General features: G+C 55.8%; 1 protein-coding gene across 3 annotated transcripts in view; it reads right to left on the reverse strand.

The window, feature by feature from the left end:
- Window positions 1–21,655, reverse strand: part of TSPAN9 (tetraspanin 9) — a 187,538-nt gene that overhangs the window by 34,447 nt on the left and 131,436 nt on the right. The window lies entirely within an intron of this gene.

Below are 21,655 nucleotides of genomic sequence, written 5' to 3' on the forward strand. Positions count from 1 at the left end.
CTAAGGCCATGGCAGGAAGGGGCAGAGATGGGGAGTTGGCACAACCGAGTTGTGGAGCTCCAAGAGCACGGCACCAGATGCCGAGAAACCAGAGCTGGGTTGACTGGCCTCAGGACGGGGAGAGAAGGAAGAGCCCAGCCATGCTTAGGGGGAGAAGGTTCCAGAGTTTGGCTGGGGCGGTGCACACTCCCTTCTCTGCTATCCCACTCCAGCACGATTTGACTGCCCCCCACCCCCACGTTCCCCGCCATTACCCAAGCTCTCACACCCGTGACTAAAGAGGCCAGCAGCCAGATGGTCCCCTTCAGGGAGCGGCCGGGGGCTCACCATCTGGCGAGACCGATGCTGTGAGCCTGTCTCTCTAGAGGCCAGCAGCGCTGGGGGAGCCACAAGAGCTCAGTCTCCCAAAGTGGACACTGCCAGGCTCTCAGGACTGACCAGCCAGGCCTGGCCAGTAAGGTTCCCAGGAATGCAGACCCAGAAGGCCACCTGGGAGAAGCGGGACCCCAGGACGGAGAATGGCAAGAGTAGCTCAATCAGAGAGGGCTTCCTGGAGGCAGCAGCCATCAGAGGCCGGGGGCCTGAGAGTCTGTATCAGAGGAGACAGGAAGTCAGTGGGGCCTCCGTGTCCCTCCTCAGCCAGGCCAGGGCAAGGCGGCCACGGGGAGGGGGTTGGGCGGGGGGGAGGGTGGCAGAGGCAGAGACTGAAGCCTGAGCTGCCCCCCTTCCCACCAACTCCTCCCAGGCTGGCTGTGACCCAGTGCTGCGCTAAGCGGCTTAGCCAAGGGCCCTATCTCCTCGGCTCAGGGCTGGCGTCAGGGGATGCAGGGAGCCAGTGCGACCACTAGTAAAAGCCAAGCTGATCCCTCAGGCCCTCTGAGCCTCTTATGTGCAAAAGAAGGACAAGTGCAGCCTCCCCGCTCTGGGGCTGGTGGGGATTCGGTGGGGTCTTGGGAGCGAGCACAGTTCTGAGCCTGGCACACAGGAGACCTCCACACAGGGGCCCGTGACAGTGGAGTGGAGGCACCGTGGGTCGGAGCAGCAGAAAACAAGGAACAGAGATCAGGCTCTGTGCGGTGACCGCGGCAGGAAAAAGGTGGACGAGCTCGTGGAAAGCTAGAGCATCTCCCAGACAGGCTTGAGGAATGACTCTGCACCAGGAAGGCCCGTCCTCAGGCTTCATCCCCACCGCCCCCGACCCCAGCACATCAGTCCACCCACAGCCCAGCTACCCCCTGCCCAGAAGAAGAGAGAGCTTTCCCAGGTCCAGAATGGAGTGTCCCTCCAGCCCAGGGCACAGCCCACCGCCTGCTGCAGCCCCCGACTCTGAGCAGCTGCCTGGCAGCCATGGTAAAAACAGGGCAGGGAGCTCTGCCCTCCACGCTCCATCGGGACACTGCCTGGCTGGCAGCATTCCGTTCTATACTGAGCAAGTGACGCAGCAGAGCCGCAGGCTGGCCGTGCCGACCGCCTCCAGCCCCACTGGGCAGCGCACTAGCCAGGCCAGCCTCTCCACCAAGGTCAGGACCGGTCCAGACCGGGACCCACACCCATCACGCAGAGCAGGACCGGGGTGAGAGCACCAGGGTGAAGTCAGGGCCCCTGCATCCAGCCTCTCACATATAGGGAAGAAACCCAGGCTCAGAAGGAAAATGCTTGTTCAAAACTCTCACAGCCCGTTTCTCTGGGACCACTTCCTTGGGTCACCTTTTCAGGAAGTCCTTCCTATCACATACAGTCATATACATACACTTTTTCTTTTTTTTAATTTAGGTAAGGTGGCTTAGATTGTAAAGAATCCACCTGTAATGCAGAGACCAGGGTTTAGTCCCTGAGTTGGGAAGATCCCCTGGAGAAGGGAATGGCAACCCACTCCAGTATTCTTGCCTGGGAAATCCCACAGACAGAAGAGCCTGGTGGGCTACAGTCCATGGGGCCATAAGGAGTCGGACACGACAGACCTCCCCCAACCTTATATTCAGGCTCTTTCACCTTTAGTCCACTTCAAAATGTCCAAGCGCGCCCCGCCCCCGTTTCCTCACCCCACTCAGCTTTCCCCCTCTCCTTCCCCAACCTCCTCTACCTCAGACGCCAGCAGCTCCTGATGACCCTCCATGAAGGCCAAGTCCAGGGCAGCAGGCCGGGAACCAGGACACCTGGGCTCCTGTCCCTCCCATGGGAGGCGACCTAGGCGATGGATCTCAGCAAGAGGAGGCAAGGAGGCTTGGAGCGAGGCCCGGAGTCGCGGAGACTCGACGGAGCCCACAGCCCCTGCTGCTTCTAAAGGGGAACGAGAGCCCCCACTGCCGGAGCCCGAGCACAGCCACTGGACTCCCTGGGGCAGCGGAGCTGGGATGAGGCGAGTCCCAGGACAGACGCTCCTCACCCCTCCCATCTGGGGAAGTGAGAACACGGGCCATCGTGGCCCCCGTGTGAGCAAGGCCACAAAACAAAAGGTGCGGGTCCCCCCTCTGCGCAATGAGTCCTGGGTGCCTTTCAGAAGAGTCCAAGGCAGGGAGGCAACTTCCCAGGAAGGATGCCCGCCTCTCACTGCCCATCCCAGTTGCCCTGGGCTGGCCTTCTCCCTCTTCTCCAGCCCAGGAGGATTGGCAGGGGAGGCTCAGGCCTGGATAACAAGAGGCTCCGAAGATCCAGGAATGAATCTTGAGCCCCGTCTGAATCTAGTCCTGCTCTGCCCTGAGGCAACTATGGACAGCCCTCTCTCAGGAGAGAGCAGCCACCTGACCCTCCCTGGGGAGGACCAGGCCTCTGGTCCCCAAGGAGAAAACCCATCAGGGAACTCCCTGGGGATGAAAGTGCCACTGGTACAGGGCTGCCTGCAGCCCACACGCCCCGCATCCCAAGTTCAGGCAGTTGAACACTAACTGGTCTGCATGCTGCCCCACCAGGGATGGGGGTCTGAAGTGGTAACAGCCTTCACCCCATCTTCTGAGTGGGAACATGAGGGCATTCGACTTGGCTCGGAGCAGGGCAAAGGGGCAGCTGGCTGTGGGTCTAAACCCAGGCGTCCCCTCCCAGCCGGGCTCTCCCGTGAGCCACGGCAGCATTGACATGGCTTTCTGCGGAAGAGGACTACGGCGAGTAGGCTTTGCTGCCAACTCAGGAGAGGAGCCAGCCCCGTCGTAACTCAATGACATTCGCAAAGGGCACTGTGGGAGCAAACAAAAGCCACAAACCACGTTCAGCACTAGGCAGGCTGGCCCCTGGCAGCTGCAGTCCCTGGTGGGGCCAGTGAGGACTCTGCACGGGGCCCCAGGGAGGGCGAGTGTCACGCCGGCCAGACGAGAGAGCAAAGGACACAGAGGCAGCCTTGAACCTTCAGCCTCAGACCTGGGTCTCTCTGACCCTCACCTGCGAGGTGCGAAGAGCGTCTCTTCTCCAGAGGACAGATAGAAGTGCTGTGCGCACTGCAAACAGAAAGGAGGGAATATTCTAGTCTTCTTCTGGAGGCTCAAGGGGGAGGGGAAGGGACGGGAGGTGCGAAGACACAGGAGGTCTTAGGGAGCATCCTCGGCAAGGCCGAAACTCCGAAAAGCAACCTGCAGGCTTGCCAGGCAAGCCCTCCATCATCACAGGAAGGCCAGCCTGCAGCCGGCGTCCACCGAGTTCATAAACATGATGAAGAAGGCTGTTTGCAAAATTCATACAGTGGAATGAGCTGCAGATGGTGGCGGTACTGCCCTCCGCAGCGGGAACAGCTGGCCACGTGGACGCAGGGCCCACTCAGCCCACTTGCAGCTTTGCAAGGGGAGGGGGTGCCAACCTGCCCTCCCCGTGATGGGGGTCAGGGAGACCCTGAGCCAGGAAACTGCCGTTCATTCCAGAGAGATCAATCAGTCAGGTTTTTAATTTCAGCCCCACCAGGAGGGCTGGCCAGACCCAGACAGAGGAGCGGGCTGCGTCTGCCTGGTGGGACCCAGCCCCGGAGGGTCCTCGGTGAGGGTGGAGGAAGGGGTCAGCAGACCTGAGGGCTTCCCTGGCGTGAGGAGATGGGGTGGGAAACGCAGGGACCAGAGCCTTCTCTCCTGCACAGGGCCCTGCAGCAAAGCCTGAGGTCACGATCACCCCAGTGGCATCAACCCTCCTGCCTTCAACAGCGAGCCTCCAGGAGGCAGGTCCAGGACTTGGTGACCCCAGTTCCCAGGAGGGCAGCCCATATACAATGCTCTAAAAAAAACGTGACGAAGGGGAATATAAGGATGATACAAGGAGGCCTCGGCCCCAGTTCAAGATGCCCCCTCCCCGTCCTGGCCACACTCCACCCCCGCTTCAGCAGCAGCCCCCTGCTCCAGGAAGCCCCCCCACTGCTGAGTCACCCCCAGCACATCACATATGAGGGAGCCGCCCTTCCCGTGGTGCTGCTCACGTGGCCGGGCTGCCGCCACCCAGTCACCATTTCCACTCCCGTGTGTGCGTGTCTGGGGGCTGTGGGCCAGCCACGTGCTCCCTCGGGGCAGGCCCACCTGCGGGGCAGATCTCAGGTGACCCCACAGCTCCAGGGACCCAGACAGCGCTCCAAGACCAAGTGCTCGAGGAGCTTTCACAAACCCGCAGGATGAGCATCATTACCCACCCCTTTGCCTCCCGCTGAGCTCGGAGGAGAGTCATCAGGCTGCCACTGAAAATACGTCCAGGCCTTCATGACAGAGGTGGCGTGCACAGACCTGGCTTGCCAGTCTCTTCTCTGCCTCCACCCCCATTCCTTCCAGTCCCCAGAAAGCCCCGGCCAAGCTCTCAGTAATACCACAGAGGCCGGGTCAGACTCAGATTCAGCCGCCGCATGCCGGACACTCTTCACGTGTCATCTCGTTTACCAACCGGAGCAGCACGGCACAGATGGACAGCACAGGTGCCCACTGGTGCCAGCCCACCCTGCAACCACCAGCTGTGCAACCGGGGCAAGTCACCTAACTTCTCTGAGCTGCAGCAGCAACATGGAACACTGTACCACCCCTCTCTCGGGGGTGTTGCTGAAATGATGCCTGTAGAGTGTGTACCCTCTTGGCAAGCACTCAATCAACGGTCGTTAGTATCACACGATTGCATGACCCCCTAAGGGTATCACTGTCTTCTCTCTGCCACAGAGGAGGTGACGCTCGGAGACACCAGACGACTGGTCCAGAGACAGAGGAGACAGAGATAGGGGCTGGAGCCAAGCTCTTCGGGTCTCAGGGCTGCTGTTCTTGCAACACCATGGGCATGCAAAGGGCACAGAAGGACAGAAGCAGCAGATGTACCCTCAACCCTGGGGAAGCCTCAAGTCACAAGAACCAAGGAGCTGTGGGACCCTAGCTCACTAGACTGCCCCCTCCCTGACTCTGGCAGCACCCTGGGGATTCTGGAAGATAAGGCATGACCTTAGCAAGTCTCTATTTGAGAGGACTGGCTAGTCTCCCCAGATTAAATGCTGTTGCAGCAGCGTGTCCAATGCCCCCCCCACCCCAAGCTAATCAGATTGACACCTGCCCTCCCCACAGCAAAGCAGGAAGGTGCTGCTGGCTGGGTCTGGCAGTGAAGTCTCACATGTTCCAGCGCGATGGGAAAGCAAGCATTTGCAGTGCTCTGGCTAAAGTACAAACCCAGCTTGCAGGGGGAACCAGATTCTCCACCAGCAAATGGCTAGCAATCACCAGGGCAGGTAAGAGGGTCGGGGGCACCTCTCGAGTCATAAGCAACCCACTTGAGAGGGAAACATACCCATGCCCGTCACAGCCAGTCTCCATCTGCCAAGATCCCGGGTGCGCAGACGTAACCTCGAGGGGAGCAGGCACCTTCACAAATGTGATCCCCGGTGGTCTCCTGGGCCACCCTGGGGAAGAACACCCTTCTGCCCCGCTTCACAGAAGAGGGAACTCAGAGGACATTAGGTGACTTTTCCAGCATCACACAAAATAGTGAGGAAAATGCTCCCAGCCGGCGTTCTCGCCCATGATGTTCCTGGTTGTCTGCCCACTTCTTCCGTCACTCATTCATTCGCTCTCCACTCATCCCTTCATTCATTTACTAAATTTCTTCCCTAAACAGCTCCAGTTCACTGCCCTCTGGGTTGTGTATCCCCAGATGCCCGAGAAAGCCTGGGAGACCAGGATGGCGTCTTTGTTTCCTGCAGACCTGCCGGGACAGCACCTCTCCTGGCCCCCCCACCAGCAGAGCGACTGGGTCGGGAGGCTGAGACCAGCACAGCCCATGCCCCGCCCCCACCCAGCATGCAGCCCTGGCTTAGAATTGCCTCTCCACTGCACAATGAAGCTAAGAGCCTCATAGAGAACATATCCGAACCACCCAGGAATACGGCTCCGGGGATGTTATTTTTGGAGGAGACATGCAGTAGGGAACAGGAGGGACCAAGCAGCCAGTCACCCAGCTCAGAGGCAGGGGCGCATGGCCAGTGAGGACCCGGCCAAATAGTCAGTTAATAGCGGGATTGACTGAGTGCCCACTACAGGACCGGGGGCAGGGGAAGAGGGGTGCTGTGAGGGATGAACAGAGGTCCTGCCCTCAAGGGGCTAATGGTCTGGTTGGAGGGGACATGTCTGGAAAAGGAACTGTCTGAGCAGCACACAGACCCTAAGCACCACAGAGAAATTCAGAAGGTACCAGCACGGCTCTAGAACGCGTAGTTGAGGGCCGTGTTTAAGTGCCAACATCGCAAAACCAAGGAGAAAGGAACAAAACACAGCCAGGATGGGGGTCCCCTCCAAGAGGAGAGGCCAGTGATGACCACAGGAGACGTGCTGGTGAGGCTCTGGCCTTGGGGGTGTGGTGGGTGCGGGGGGGTCCCTTCTATTAAGCTTTATAACTTACATGTACCTTCCGTACCTTTAAAATACTACCAAATGAAATTATTTTATGTTCTTGCTAAGTTAATTATTAATAATCAGTAGTGAGGCTGGGACGGGGTTGGCGTGGCTAGATAGCTCCATGAAAATGACCTGCTAATGGTGACCGGGAGAAACAGAAAAGGATGAGGCAAGGTGCGGTCGGGGGGAGAGAGGGCCCCAGGCCCGGCCAGCAAGCTAGGGTTCTCCCGCACCCCTCCCCTCTGTCGCCTGCTCCATGCTCCTGCAGCGAAGGGAAGGCGGCTGACACTCTGAGAAGGGGCCGGGGTGCATAGACTGGGGAGGACCGGACTGGCTGGACAGGGCAGCTGTCCTTACATTGGAAGACCACCCTGGTCTTCTCAATCCGTCCCTGCAGCTCTGGGGAACAGACCAGGACCGATGAGAAGGAACTTTCCAGAGTAAAACACCCCCAGAGGGTAAAACACCCCCAGGACCGGGAGGCCAGGGGTGGACTTGTCAGGATCACCCGGGCACTTACTAGTCAAGTGTGTGTTAGTCATTCAGTCACGTCCCACTCTTTGTGACCCCATGGACTGAAGTCTCCAGGAATGGAATTCTCCAGGCAAGAACACTGGAGGGGGTTGCCATGCCCCTGGCTCTCCAACATTGCAGGCAGATTCTTTACCAACTGAACCACCTTCTTAACCAAACTGAACCCCAATCCCCACTCCTGCCCAAGGGTGTGAGTTGCAAGCTTCCCAGTGACGCCTGACGCACACCTAGGGTCAAACCACCAGACTGAATGTCCTCTGGGTGTTCTCTAGTTCAAGATTCTGGGAGGCAACAAGGGAATGGAGAGGAGTCAGGCAAGGAACACATCTGATCCGGGTGATGGTGGAGGGGAGGGGAGCGGAGAGTTTCCAATTCCCACAGCCCTGAGACCCAGTCCAAACCATGCTGCTGCTGAGTTCTCCCTCTCTATTGTTAAACAAACCTTAAACAGGTTTCATAGCCGCTGCTTATCAGAAGGAATTTGAAGTGAAGTGAAATGAAGTCGCTCAGTCGTGTCCGACTCTTTGCGACCCCATGGACTGTAGCCTACCAGGCTCCTCTGTCCATGGGATTTTTCCAGACAATAGTACTGAAGTGGATTGCCATTTCCTTCTCCAGGGGATCTTCCCAACCCAGGGATCAAACCCAGGTCTCCTGCATTGTAGACAGACACTTTACGGCCTGAGCCACCAGAGAAGTCCCAGAAGGAATTTAAATGTAAGATGGTAAGTGTTGCAAGAGGGCATCAGAGGGCAGACACACTGAAACCATACTCACAGAAAACTAGTCAATCTAATCACACTAGGACCACAGCCTTGTCTAACTTGGCATGAAACCAAGCCATGCCTGCGGGGCAACCCAAGATGGGCGGGTCATGCTGGAGAGGCCTGACAAAATGTGGTCCACTGGAGAAGGGAATGGCAAGCCACTTCAGTATTCTTGCCTTGAGAACCCCATGAACAGTAGAAAAAGGCAAAATGATAGGATACCAAAAGAGGAACTCCCCAGGTCATTAGGTGCCCAATATGCTACTGGAGATCAGTGGAGAAATAACTCCAGAAAGAATGAAGGGATGGAGCCAAAGCAAAAACAATACCCAGTTGTGGATGTGACTGGTGACAGAAGCAAGGTCCTATGCTGTAAAGAGCAATATTGCATAGGAACCTGGAATGTCAGGTCCGCGAATCAAGGCAAATTGGAAGTGGTCAAACAAGAGATGGCAAGAGTGAACGTCGACATTCTAGGAATCAGCGAACTAAAATGGACTGGAATGGGTGAATTTAACTCAGATGACCATTATATCTACTACTGTGGGCAGGAATCCCTTAGAAGAAATGGAGTAGCCATCATGGTCAACAAAAGAGTCAGAAATGCAGTACTTGGATGCAATCTCAAAAACGACAGAATGATCTCTGTTTGTCTCCAAGGCAAACCATTCAATATCACAGTTATCCAAGTCTATGCCCCAACCAGTAAAGCTGAAGAAACTGAAGTTGAACGGTTTTATGAAGACCTACAAGACCTTTTAGAACTAACACCCAAACAAGAAACAAGATGTCTTTTTCATTTAGGGGACTGGAATGCAAAAGTAGGAAGTCAAGAAACACCTAGAGTAACAGGCAAATTGGGCCTTGAAATGCGGAATGAAGCAGGGCAAAGACTAATAGAGTTTTGCCAAGAAAATGCACTGGTCATAGCAAACACCCTCTTCCAACAACACAAGAGAAAACTCTACACATGGACATCACCAGATGGTCAACACCAAAATCAGATTGATTATATTCTTTGCAGCCAAAGATGGAGAAGCTCTATACAGTCAACAAAAACAAGACCAGGAGCTGACTGTGGCTCAGATCATGAACTCCTTACCACCAAATTCAGACTGAAATTGAAGAAAGTAGGGAAAACCACTAGACCATTCAGGTATGACCTAAATCAAATCCCTTATGATTATACAGTGGAAGTGAGAAATAGATTTAAGGGTCTAGATCTGATAGAGTGCCTGATGAACCATGGAATGAGGTTCGTGACACTGTACAGGAGACAGGGATCAAGACCATCCCCATGGAAAAGAAATGCAAAAAAAGCAAAATGGCTGTCTGGGGAAGCCTTACAAATAGCTGTGAAAAGAAGAGAGGTGAAAAGCAAAGGAGAAAAGGAAAGATATAAGCATCTGAATGCAGAGTTCCAAAGAATAGCAAGAAGAGATAAGAAAGCCTTCTTCAGCGATCAATGCAAAGAAATCGAGGAAAACAACAGAATGGGAAAGACTAGAGATCTCTTCAAGAAAATTAGAGATACCAAGGGAACATTTCATGCAAAGATGGGCTCGATAAACGACAGAAATGGTCTGGACCTAACAAAAGCAGAAGATATTAAGAAGAGGTGGCAAGAATACACAGAAGAACTGTACAAAAAAGATCTTCACGACCCAGATAATCATAATGATGTGATCATTAATCTAGAGACAGACATCTTGGAATGTGAAGTTAAGTGGGCCTTAGAAAGCATCACTATGAACAAAGCTAGTGGAGGTGATGGAATTTCAGTTGAGCTGTTTCAAATCCTGAAAGATGATGCTGTGAAAGTCCTGCACTCAATATGCCAGCAAGTTTGGAAAACTCAGCAGTGGCCACAGGACTGGAAAAGGTCAGTTTTCATTCCAATTCCAAAGAAAGGCAATGCCAAAGAATGCTCAAACTACCGCACAATTGCACTCATCTCACATGCTAGTAAAGTAATGCTCAAAATTCTCCAAGCCAGACTTCAGCAATACGTGAACCGTGAACTCCCTGATGTTCAAGCTGGTTTTAGAAAAGGCAGAGGAACCAGAGATCAAATTGCCAACATCCGCTGGATCATGGAAAAAGCAAGAGAGTTCCAGAAAAACATCTCTTTCTGCTTTATTGACTATGCCAAAGCCTTTGACTGTGTGGATCACAATAAACTGTGGAAAATTCTGAAAGAGATGGGAATACCAGACCACTTGAGCTGCCTCTTGAGAAATTTGTATGCAGGTCAGGAAGCAACAGTTAGAACTGGACATGGAACAACAGACTGGTTCCAAATAGGAAAAGGAGTACATCAAGGCTGTATATTGTCACCCTGCTTATTTAACTTATATGCAGAGTACATCATGAGAAATGCTGGACTGGAAGAAAACACAAGCTGGAATCAAGATTGCTGGGAGAAATATCAATAACCTCAGATATGCAGATGACACCACCCTTATGGCAGAAAATGAAGAGGAACTAAAAAGCCTCTTGATGAAAGTGAAAGAGGAGAGTAAAAAAGTTGGCTTAAAGCTCAACATTCAGAAAACGAAGATCATGGCATCTGGTCCCATCACTTAATGGGAAATAGATGGGGAAACAGTGGAAACAGTGTCAGACTTTATTTTTTCGGGCTCCAAAATCACAGCAGATGGTGACTGCAGCCATGAAATTAAAAGACGCTTACTCCTTGGAAGAAAAGTTATGACCAACCTAGATAGTATATTCAAAAGCAGGGACATTACTTTGCTGACTAAGGTCCGTCTAGTCAAAGCTATGGTTTTTCCTGTGGTCATATATGGATGTGAGAGTTGGACTGTGAAGAAGGCTGAGCGCCAAAGAATTGATGCGTTTGAACTGTGGTGTTGGAGAAGACTCCTGAGGGTCCCTTGGACTGCAAGGAGATCCAACCAGTCCATTCTCAAGGAGATCAACCCTGGGATTTCTTTGGAAGGAATGATGCTAAAGCTGAAGCTCCAGTACTTTGGACACCTCATGCAAAGAGTTGACTCATTGGAAAAGACTCTGATGCTGGGAGAGATTGGGGGCAGGAGGAGAAGGGGACGACCCAGGATGAGATGGCTGGATGGCATCACAGACTCGATGGACGTGAGACTGAGTGAACTCCGGGAGATGGTGATGGACAGGGAGGCCTGGCGTGCTGCGATTCATGGGGTCGCGAAGAGTTTGACACGACTGAGCGACTGAACTGAACTGAACTGACTGAAATAAGTAAAGCTCACAGTAAAAAGACAAAGGAGCTTATCAAGGAAGCTGGAGCTCGGGACAGAAAGTATCTGGGGAGGAGATTACACGGATGATCCAGGATTTGCATGTATGAGTGTGTTGGGAGCGGGTACCCGGTGACACAGGACACTCTGGGAGCTGGGAGGCCTGTGCCTACCCTACTCGCCATCCTCTGGCTGTTAGAATCCTATCAAAAAGAAAGATCCAGGGGTGCACACCAAGACCAGACAGCAGGGACCTCGGGAGAAGTAGGGGCTGAGCCCAGCAGGCTCCGGTCCCCTGCGGGGCTCAGGGGACTGCCCGTCTGTACCGGAGAGGCAGCACGATGCTTGCAGGTTGCAGGGAGACCCTACACTGGGCTGGCCCGGCCTTTGGAGAGCCAGCCCAGCCTCAGGGAGCTCGCAGCGCGGGGCAGAGAGGAGCACGGACTATCTGATGGCCGGACCCACATGCCACAGCGGGTGAAAAGGTGGAGGAAAGTGAAAGGCCCTGCCCGGAGCCAATGAGAAACCCGACCCAGGAGATCATCTGAAGGTGCCGCCCGCCCACGGCCTGGAACAAACCCCATGCAGGCTCCGACGCCAACATCTGTTGCCCTGGCACTGAGGCAAGCCAATTCCACGTGAATTTCCACCCACCCCGCCCTGCCAGCCCCACGCTTTGCTGACCTCTTCAGGGTGGGCCCGGCACAGGCACAGGGGGAGCCGGTGGTCACGCGTGGATCTGGAGAGCTCCCTCCAAGCCCTCTCCCCAGGGCATCTCTCCCTCGGGAAGCAGGAGCAGGGCCAGGGACCTGGTCCTGGCCCAGGCCAGCGTGAGGGTCTGACCTGGGAGCATCGTCCCCACTGACTCCCCACCCCAGAGCACACTGGCGTCTGCCGTGGGGGCAGCAGAGCTGGGATCTTCCTTCCTGATCTGGAGGGTCAGGGTACCACCAGCGGGAATCCAGACGCCCCAGATGGGAGAAGGCACCCAGGCCTGGTCAGGGAGGCCGAGGGCAGGGGGCACCTGGGATGTCCCTGCCCTCTCCACCCCCACCGCCGCCTGCCTCTCTCATGTCTGCACCTGCTGCCTCCGGGAGGGATCACAGGCCCCACGGGGCAAAGAGAGAAAGAATGTGTGGCATTCTTGGCAAGAAGTTGAAATTACTTTTAAAAGCCCACAATCCTTACACACCCAGGCACACACTTTTGACTAAGCAGTGTCCCCAATCTGAGGCGTCCTTCACCTCCCAGCCAGCAGGCTGATGGCAGGACACGCTGGGCCCTGATAAACAACCCCTCCCCACCTCAGCCCTGCCCCATCACTCCAGGCAGGGAGGGGCACAAGAGATCCTACTGGCTGGGGGTCTCCGGATGGGGGTCAAGGAAGCCCCGTGGTGTCCTTGGGGGTCTCCTGGGTGACCTCGGGACAGGCAAGCTTCCAACAAATCAGTACTTCCTCAGGGGGCAGAGGACCAGAGCAGCAGCTGACTGGGGAGGAGAGTGGGGAGTGAAGGGTACAGGTTGGGGGTGAGCTGGGAGCAGCCAGCAGGACAGGCTGGGAGGGACCCTCAACCCCGCTGGTCCCAGAGTAGCTGGGAACACCCCTAGGGCCTGAGACAGTCTCCAGGGACTGAGAAACCACTGTTCCACCCTTATTTTGGGAGCCTGTGGCCCCAAGTGTTGAAGAGCATTCAGTAGGCATCGACTGTTTGCAGAGGCAAGTGCAAAGGAAGTGCTCTGTGTCCTCTGGAAACGTCTGGCCCCAGGGCGGGCTGGGCAAGGCCCTGGTGGGCACTGCTTGGCAACAGAGACCACCTGGTCAGCGGAGGGACAAGGGCTGGGGGTGGGGGTGTGGGGAGATGGGGAGACAAAGTCAGGGAGAGAAAAGCTGGGACCCGGGACCAAGCACCGGGGAGACATCCGCTTCCCCCGCTGAATCCCCAGAGGAACCGGAACTGAGCCTGCCTCCTGACCTCCATGGAGAAGAAATGGCAACCCACTCCAGTATTCTTGCCTAGAGTATCCTGGAGACCTGCTGTCCACAGGGTCGCACAGAGTAGGACATGACTACAGCGACTTAGCATGCATGCATGCATTGGAGAAGGAAATGGCAACCACTCCAGTATTCTTGCCTGGAGAATCCCAGGGACAGAGGATCCTGGTGGTCTGTCGTCTATGGGGTCACACAGAGTCGAACACGACTGAAGCGACTTAGCAGCAACAGCGGCAGCCTGACATCCAAGACCCTTCATCCCCTCAGGTGATCCAAGATGCCTCCCACTTCTGCCAGGGTTCCCAGCCGCTCAGGCAGGCTCGGGCAATCTGGGGGCAGGAGGTGTGCAGGGGACCAGCCAGGATAGTGCTCGGATGAGCAGGAGAGGTGGGAAGGCTGGGGAATGAGCCGGAAGGGCAGGAGGACCTGGTCTGCTGCTCAGGGAACCACAAGAGGCCCACACAGCAGCGGTTCCTGAAACGTCTTTGCGATAGAGGCTGACACAGCAGTGCCTGCCAGACCGAAGGCTGCCGGCTGGGCCTGTGAGGCGGCAAGGGGCGCCGTCTGCGTTCAGCCCGGGTAGTACCTGGAAGGAGAGCAAGGCAGCCACAAGCCCTTGTCCTCGCTATCTCCAGTTCAGCAAAATGCAGCAGGGAAGCAGCCCACTGCTCCACCTCTGGGCAGTCTCACCAAGAGCCCACCCCCCCCATTCAGTCTTGTGCACCGGGCTCTCAGCCTGGGCACGGGCTCACAGCATACACAGGTCCTGGTGAGAGGCCCTTGCCAGCCAACCCCAGGCAGGAACACTGCAGAGGGCAAATGTGGTCAGAAGTCAGGAGAAAGTGTCTGATCAACAGTAAGAAAGCAGAGGGCACCCAGGGATGAGTCCAGAGAAGGCGAGTCCCGAGGCCAAGAGAGGAACCAGAAACTCAAGGGGCCTCCTGGTCCAGAGGCTGAGAGTTAGCAGACAGAGTGGGAGGGAAGCGTGAGGGCAGCTCGGCCATGGCCCTGACATCCCCCGCAACCATGAGGCCCCACGTGGGGGTCACCACCCCGGCTCTGTGCACCAGCCCTTGGAGGGAGGGCTCGTACACCCAGGGTCTGAACTGGGACCAGCTCCTGCCGCCTGGGTCCACAGCACCTGCGGATGCCCTCACGTGTCCATCCACACCCTAATCCAGAACCCGTGGGTGACCTGACAGGCAAAGGGTCTTCGTGTGTGTGACTGAGTTAAGGGCCCTGAGATGGAGAATCATCCTGGACCACCCCTAAGTACCATGACGAGCGTCCTTATAAGACAGATGCAGAGGGAAAATAGGGGCTTCCCTGGGGACTCAGGCAGAAAAGAATCTGCCTGCAAACAGGGAGACCTGGGTTCCATTCCTGGGTCGAGAACATCCCGGGGTGAAGGAAACAGCAGCCCACTCCAGTATTCTTGCCTGGGAAATCCCATGGACAGAGGAGCCTGGAGGGCTACAACCCATGGGAGTCACAGGAGTCGGACATGACTTGGAGATGAAACCACCCCTATCGTTGATTTACAATGCTGTGTTAGTTTCAGACATACAGTGAAGAGATTTCATTATATACATACATGTATCTACTCTTCAGAATCTTGTCCCATACAGGTCATTACAGAATACTGAGTGGAGTTCCCTGTCTTGTACAGTAGGTCCCTGTCGATTATCTATTTTATATATAACAGCATTCATGTTATTGCCAACCTCCTAATTTATCTCTGTCCCCCCAACCTTTTCTCTTTGGTAAACAAAAGCTTGTTTTCTAAGTCTGTGAGTCTGTTTCTATTTCATAAATAGGCTCATTTGTGTCATACTTTAGATTCCACATATAAGTGTTAACTGTATCAGTGTTATACGGTATTTGTCTTTCTCTGCCTGACTCACTTCACTTGGTAAGATCATCTCTAACTCCATCCATGTTGTTGCAATGGGTTTATTTCATTCTTTTTTATGGCTGAGTAATATTCCATTGTATGTATATGTACCACATCTTAACCCACCCCTCTGTCAATGGACATTTAGGCTGCTTCCACGTCTTGGCTATTGTAAACAGTACTGCTATGAACACTGAGGGGTGTGTGTACATTTTCAAAGTATGGTTTTCTCCAGATGTACGCCCAGGAGTGGGATTGCTGAATCACCTGATAGCTCTATTTCCCGTTTTTTAAGGAACCTCCATACTATTCTCCAAAGTGGCTGCTCCAATCTACATTCCCATCAACAACGTAGGAGGGTTCCCTTTAGGAGAAAACTTTTTTCAAACGCATGTAAAACATTTAGTGCAGTGCCTGGCACATAGGAATTCCTCAACAAATACTAGCTGTTGCTACACCCTTGAGAGGAGCCATGAGGAGCAGATGAGAAACGTGTATGAAGGTGTTTGTCGAGCAGGTGAGCATCACACAGGTGTCCGTCATCCTTGGCCACTATCACTTTGGCGGAAGTCAAGCTCTGTACCACCCCAGCCCACCTGCGTGGGACTGATCACCCGTGTTTATGAAGCATCCCACCTCCTGCCATCTACAAGGCCCTCCGGGATCCAGGCCCCCTGCCTCACACAGGCTCGGGCAGGGAGGACCCAGCCTGGTGGAGCAAAGGGGCAAGCAGGGCAAGTCACACGAGGGGGCGAGGGGATAGAGGCAGGGGTGGTCCGCCCACGAGGCAGCCTTGCACCATCTCTCATCCACACTCCTCCTCTGTGCCCGCCAGAAACAGCTCTGTCCCTTCAGGCATCTGACCGTGGTGGCCCACGGAGCCCAGGGGTGTACCAGCCATGGGACCATACAGAAGATGGGCCTCCCTGAGGCCAGTCCTCACCAGGAGGCGGCAGGAGCGCTCGGAAGCCTCTGCCAGCAGCGCCGACAAGCCAGACTGCACAGTCTTGGGGGACACGTCCAGGCCCCAGCAAACCTGGCACAAGCACGGCAGACGGCGCCTACTGCCGCCCTGGGGCCCTCAGTCTCCCTTGTGTTGCTTGAAATGACCGCTGGCTTCGGCTCTTGCATTTAACTCTTGCATTTAAACACTCATGGGGCTTCCCAAGTAGCACTAGTGGTAAAGAACCTGCCTGCTGGTACAGGAGACACAAGAGATGAGGGTTCGATCCCTGGTTCAGGCAGATCCCCTGGAGGAGGGCATGGCAACACACTCCAGTATTCTTAACTGACAAATCCCATGGACAGTGGAGCCTGGCTGGCTATAGTCCATGGGGTCGTACAGTTGGACATGACTGAAGCGACTTAGCACGCACACACTGATTCAGATTTGCCCACCGAGGTGCTTGTCGCTGATGCACAGAAAAGATGCTATAGGGCTCGGAGTGTCCACAGACAGAGGCCTGGGGACGAGGGCTCCATCCGAGCCTCCACACCCCACCCAGACATGCCAGGTAAGCGCTAGGGTCTCCCTCCTGAACCTAAGTGTCTCACTAAGCAGTGGGCTCGGGCCCTCTCTGCTGTTAGGTCAGATGTAAGGAGACAGCCCTAAAATCTGAACCCCAGGGGAGGCCTGGACCCTCCATCCCCAGGAAGAGTCAGTGCTTCCCCTGGAGGGACGGGAAGAGGCCAGGCGACCCCAAGGACATCCCAGCCAGAGGACTCGGGGTGGGCCCTCCTGAGGCTGCTGAGATGTGATCCATTCTTTCTGGAGCTGAGCATCCCCCAGAAACATCCCAGCCAGTCTCCTTGAACTTGTGGGTAGAGTGGGAAAATGAGCCTCCTTACCAAAGCCCCAAAACTAAGAAGGGAAGGTTCTCGTCTCTGGTCTTGAAAGAAGCTCCTGCCGTTATGTGCAGACCTGAGAATAAAAACCACCTTCCTTTTTGGCTCTTCCTTTCTCCTCCCGCAAGGCTGAGCCAGGGCAACCTCCGGGATCTCTGTCCTCCCCAGGCTCCACTCTGCAACCCCCAAAACTGACCAGCAGGAGAGACGGCCGAACAGCAGCCCTGACCGCTCTCTTCTGCCTCACATCAGGCCTGGGATGATGGTTTTTTGGTTTTGTTTCTCAGGTTGTTTTTTTGCCTGTGCTGGGGTTTCAGGGCATCACGCCAGCTCTCTAGTTGTAGCACCTGGGCTTGGTTGCCCCACAGCAGGTGGGATCTTAGCTCCCTGACCAGGGATCGAACCCACGTCCCCTGCATTAGGAGGTGGATTCTTCATCACTGGAACACCAGGGGAGTCCCAGGCCTGGGATGTCGATGGGCCCTGGGACCTTGGCTGGTCAGAAGGAAGGAAGTGGCTCCAGCCTGGCCCAGCAGGGAGACTGAACACAAAAGCAGGGTCCCTCTGGGTCCTCCTGGCACAAGCCCCCTCCTCCAGCTGAGAAGGATCCTGCCCATCTTTCCTGGGGACTAGCCTGGAGGCTCTGGGGCTCCAGGGCGGCTGTGGTCACGCCCCTCTGATGAGTGTGACCTATTTGGACAATAATCCCTTCTATTCCCCAAGACAAGCCAATTCCTCTGCCCCCTCTTCCTGTTATTGCAGAGAGAAGGGGGCTGTTTCCCCACTTCCAGGCTCCGGAACCGAGCTGAGTCAGGCAGCGTGCTAAGATGCATTGCTCATCTCCCCATGAGGACACAGCAACCAGCCAGCAGCCCACGGGGAACTGCCCGCTTGCAGCTGCCTGCAGACTGCTCCCAAGCAGTGGGCACGCACGAGACTCCTGCACTCAGACTTCTAGACCCCGGGCGTGACGGCCTCCCTATTACCCTGCCCCCTCCTGCAGAAGGTGCAGAAACCGAGCTGGTTCCGCTGCTGGACTCCTGGCAGGGCGGGGCGGGGGGTGGTGGCCTGCCGGGTGGGGCTCAGGGAGAGACACCAGGAGACAAAGCGCAGTCTGGCCTGAAGTGGCTCGCCTCCGCTCACGCCAAATGCAGACGAGAGCATGCCCCAGGCCCCGACTTCAGTCCAGGTGCCCGTCCTGGCGTCCACACAGCTTCCTGTGTCTACCCGCTCACAGCTCCTAGCACACCACGCTGACATGGAACCTGTCTCTCCACCAGAAGGCAGCTCTCTGGGCTGGGGCTGATGAGAGCACCTCTGTGCACCACGTGGAACCAGGTCACAGAGGATGCTCACCCTGCAGTGACGAGTGACAGCCTGACCACCACATGGGGACGCTTGTCCCAGACACCCTCGCCCTGCTCCCCCTCCTTGGGGCACTGGCCCATCCAGGGCTGACCTGCATCCCCCCTCCCACCACCACAGGAAGCACGTGGCTGCAGCAGTCGAGCTGTCAGAACTGGGGGATGTGTCAGGGGCCTGCACTGGCATCAAACCAGACCCGACAGCTGTCATTCCCCCAGCCCGTCACACGGTCCTCCTGGCACACCACGTGCGTCTGGGAGCCGGCAGGCGCTCAGCCTTACTTGAGATGCGGGGATCCTACCCCCAGGCTCAGCCTCCCCAGAGACAGGGTCCAGGCCCGCTTCTCCCCAGCGGGGTCTGCACGGGTGGGAGGTGGCTCTGATGGGAGTCAGGCCTGGGGCTTCCTGCTGGCCAAGTCCTCTCCTTCTCTGGCTCCTGTGTGAGTAAGGGGTCGGGCTGCTTGCACCCCTCCTTCCGACACTGCAGGTCCCTGCAGGCTCCCAGCTCCACTCCAGCGGCCTGGAGCACACAGCACGGTCCTCAGGGAAGCCACACTGTCATCCAGTCGCTCACTCATGTCTGACTCTGCGACCCTGTGGATTGCAGCACCCCAGGCTTCCCTGTCCTTCACCATCTCCCTGAGCTTGCTCAAACTCACGTCCATCGAGTCGGTAATGTCATCTAACCATCTCATTCTCTGCCGTCCCCTTCTCCCACCCTCAATCTTTCCCAGCATCAGGGTCTTTTCCAATGAGCCAGCTCTTTGCATCAGGTGGCCAAAGTATTGAAGCTTCAGCTTTAGCATCAGTCCTTCTAATGAATATTCACGACTGATTTCCTTTAGGATTCACTGGTTTGATCTCCTTGCAGTCCAAGGAACTCTCGAGAGTTTTCTCCAACACTACAGTTCGAAAGCATCAATTCTTTGGCACTCAGCCCTTTTATGGTCCAGCTCTCACATCCATACGTGACTACTGGAAAAACCGTAGCCTTGACTATTCAAACCTCTGTCGGCAAAGAAACGTCTCTGCTTTTTATTATACCGTCTAGGTTTGTCACAGTTTCCCCAACAAAAGCCTTGGCGTCCAGTTTATGAGACAGCAGGGTCCCCACACTCCCAGGGATGACCTGCCGCCTGACACCATCCATGCAGAGAGATGGAGCCAGGCACTCACATTCAGCGATGGGAGGATCCGAAGCAGCAGGAATTCTGGTTAGACAGAAGGAGGGACTTCCCGCCTATCAGTTCCCCATTTTCCTTTTCTTTTTTTTTCGGAGATCTTTGACATTAGTTAGTATGGCTCCCTAACTGGTAGAGAGCCATTCTCTCCATAGGTGCTGTATAGGTGGCTCAGATGGTAAAGAATCCGCCTGCAATCCAGGAGACCTGTATCTGATCCCTGGGTTGGGAAGATCCCCTGGAGGAGGGCATGGCAACCCACTCCAGTATCCTTGCCTGGAGAATCCCCATGGACAGAGGAGCCTGGCGGGCTATAGTTGCTGCTAAGTCACTTCAGTCGTGTCGGACTCTGTGCGACCCCATAGACGGCAGTCCACCAGGCTCCCCCGTCCGTGGGATTCTCCTGGCAAGAACACTGGAGTGGACTGCCATTTCCTTCTCCAAAGAGCCAGACACAAGACACAAGTGACCAACTAAGCGCAGCGCAGCAGCACAGTGTGGCTCCCATCTAGAGAAGCACAGACCCATCTGAAGTCAGAGAAATGGGCTAGATGGCAGTTCTCAGCCTTGGTAACAGGTGTATGTGAATCCCCCGGGTGGGGGTCCCCAGGAGACACCCCAGGCCAATTAGAGCAGGATTTCTGAGGATGGAGCCCAGCATCAGGATTTCGTCTTAAATCTATTTGTGACTCCACTGGGTAGGGAAGAGTGACAGCCGTCCTGCCGTCCCCGTCGGCCCCCAGGCTGATGGCTCTGCTAACAAGTGCCGCTGCCGCCAATTCAACGCTCCACGTCCAGGCACCTGGCCTCCCCTGCTCTCCCCCAGAGCCCAGCCCAGAGGGTGGGCAGTGAGGACATGGAGGAGCTGATGATGGGAAGTGCTAGGGAGGCAGGATACTGGATGACGGCCTGGCCTCAGGAGTACTGTTTTTCACTCCAAGGCAAGACAGACGCACATGTGTGCGTGTGCACACAGACAGGCCCACCCAGGCACTCGCACAGAGCGCCACGCTGAGCGTCATGACAGCGAAACACACTGCAGAAGCTGGGGGTCTGGGGCAGGCAGTGAAACAAACTCGGTCTGGCCAGACGCCACCAAGGGACTTCAACAGAATGGTTAACTGGCCCAGCTCCAGACAAATCCATTTCGAGACACCTCTCCGTCAGGAGCTGGCCGTGCCAGGGGAGCCCTCGGGGTTGAGCTGTGTTCAGATCAGGCGGGGAAAGGGCTCGGAATCTCCCTGTAATGGGTCCTGGTTGTTCCAGGGATGACGACCACGGTGCATTTCTGATGTTAATATCGTCCGGCTACCGTGTACTGCAATTATTCTGCATCGATTTTAAAGCCGACTTAGCACAATAGCAGCTTCTAATTTGTAAGCAAAACCGCGGCGGCATAAATCAAACTGTTAGAGGGAACGCCACGGAGCATGCTAATGGAGTTAATAGACAGCAGCGGGCAGCCTGGGCAGTGGACCCCGCAGGTCCACCCTGCCCGCGGCCCAGCCTCCCTGCCCACGCTCCGCCTGTCTGTCCACCCCAACCTCCTCGTGCGTTTCTGGCAGCGGCTCCCCAAATCTGGATGGATGAGCTGGGACTAAACCCACAGTGTGGGACAAAACCCACAGCAAGGAGAGGAGGAGAGGTCCCAGCACGTGGCCCAGGGAGTGATTTAAGGAGAGAGCTACCAACCGTGGGAGAACAGGGACCCAGAGGCCAGCAGTGGGGAGCCTGAGCCTCTGGTTCTTGCTGACAATTAGTATTTCCTGGGGACCCACCAGAGAAAGGCCCTGGACTTGGCATGCTCTCGGCAGGAACGTGGGTGATGGAGCCAGAGCACAAAATGAGCCATCGCACAGGCCCCACACACGAGCATCGGGGGCTTCTCTGGGCGGCATTGGGCTGGGGAGCGGCTGTCAGGAGCCAAGACCCCTGTGGCTCACCCAGACATGCCCTCACGGGTGCTGGGAGGCCTGCCAGCCTGGCAAGGGGAGGTCTGGCTGGGCAGTGCATGCTGGAC

The sequence above is a fragment of the Capricornis sumatraensis genome, chromosome 4 (assembly GCF_032405125.1).
Source record: "Capricornis sumatraensis isolate serow.1 chromosome 4, serow.2, whole genome shotgun sequence".
In the NCBI taxonomy this organism is placed as follows: domain Eukaryota; kingdom Metazoa; phylum Chordata; class Mammalia; order Artiodactyla; family Bovidae; genus Capricornis; species Capricornis sumatraensis.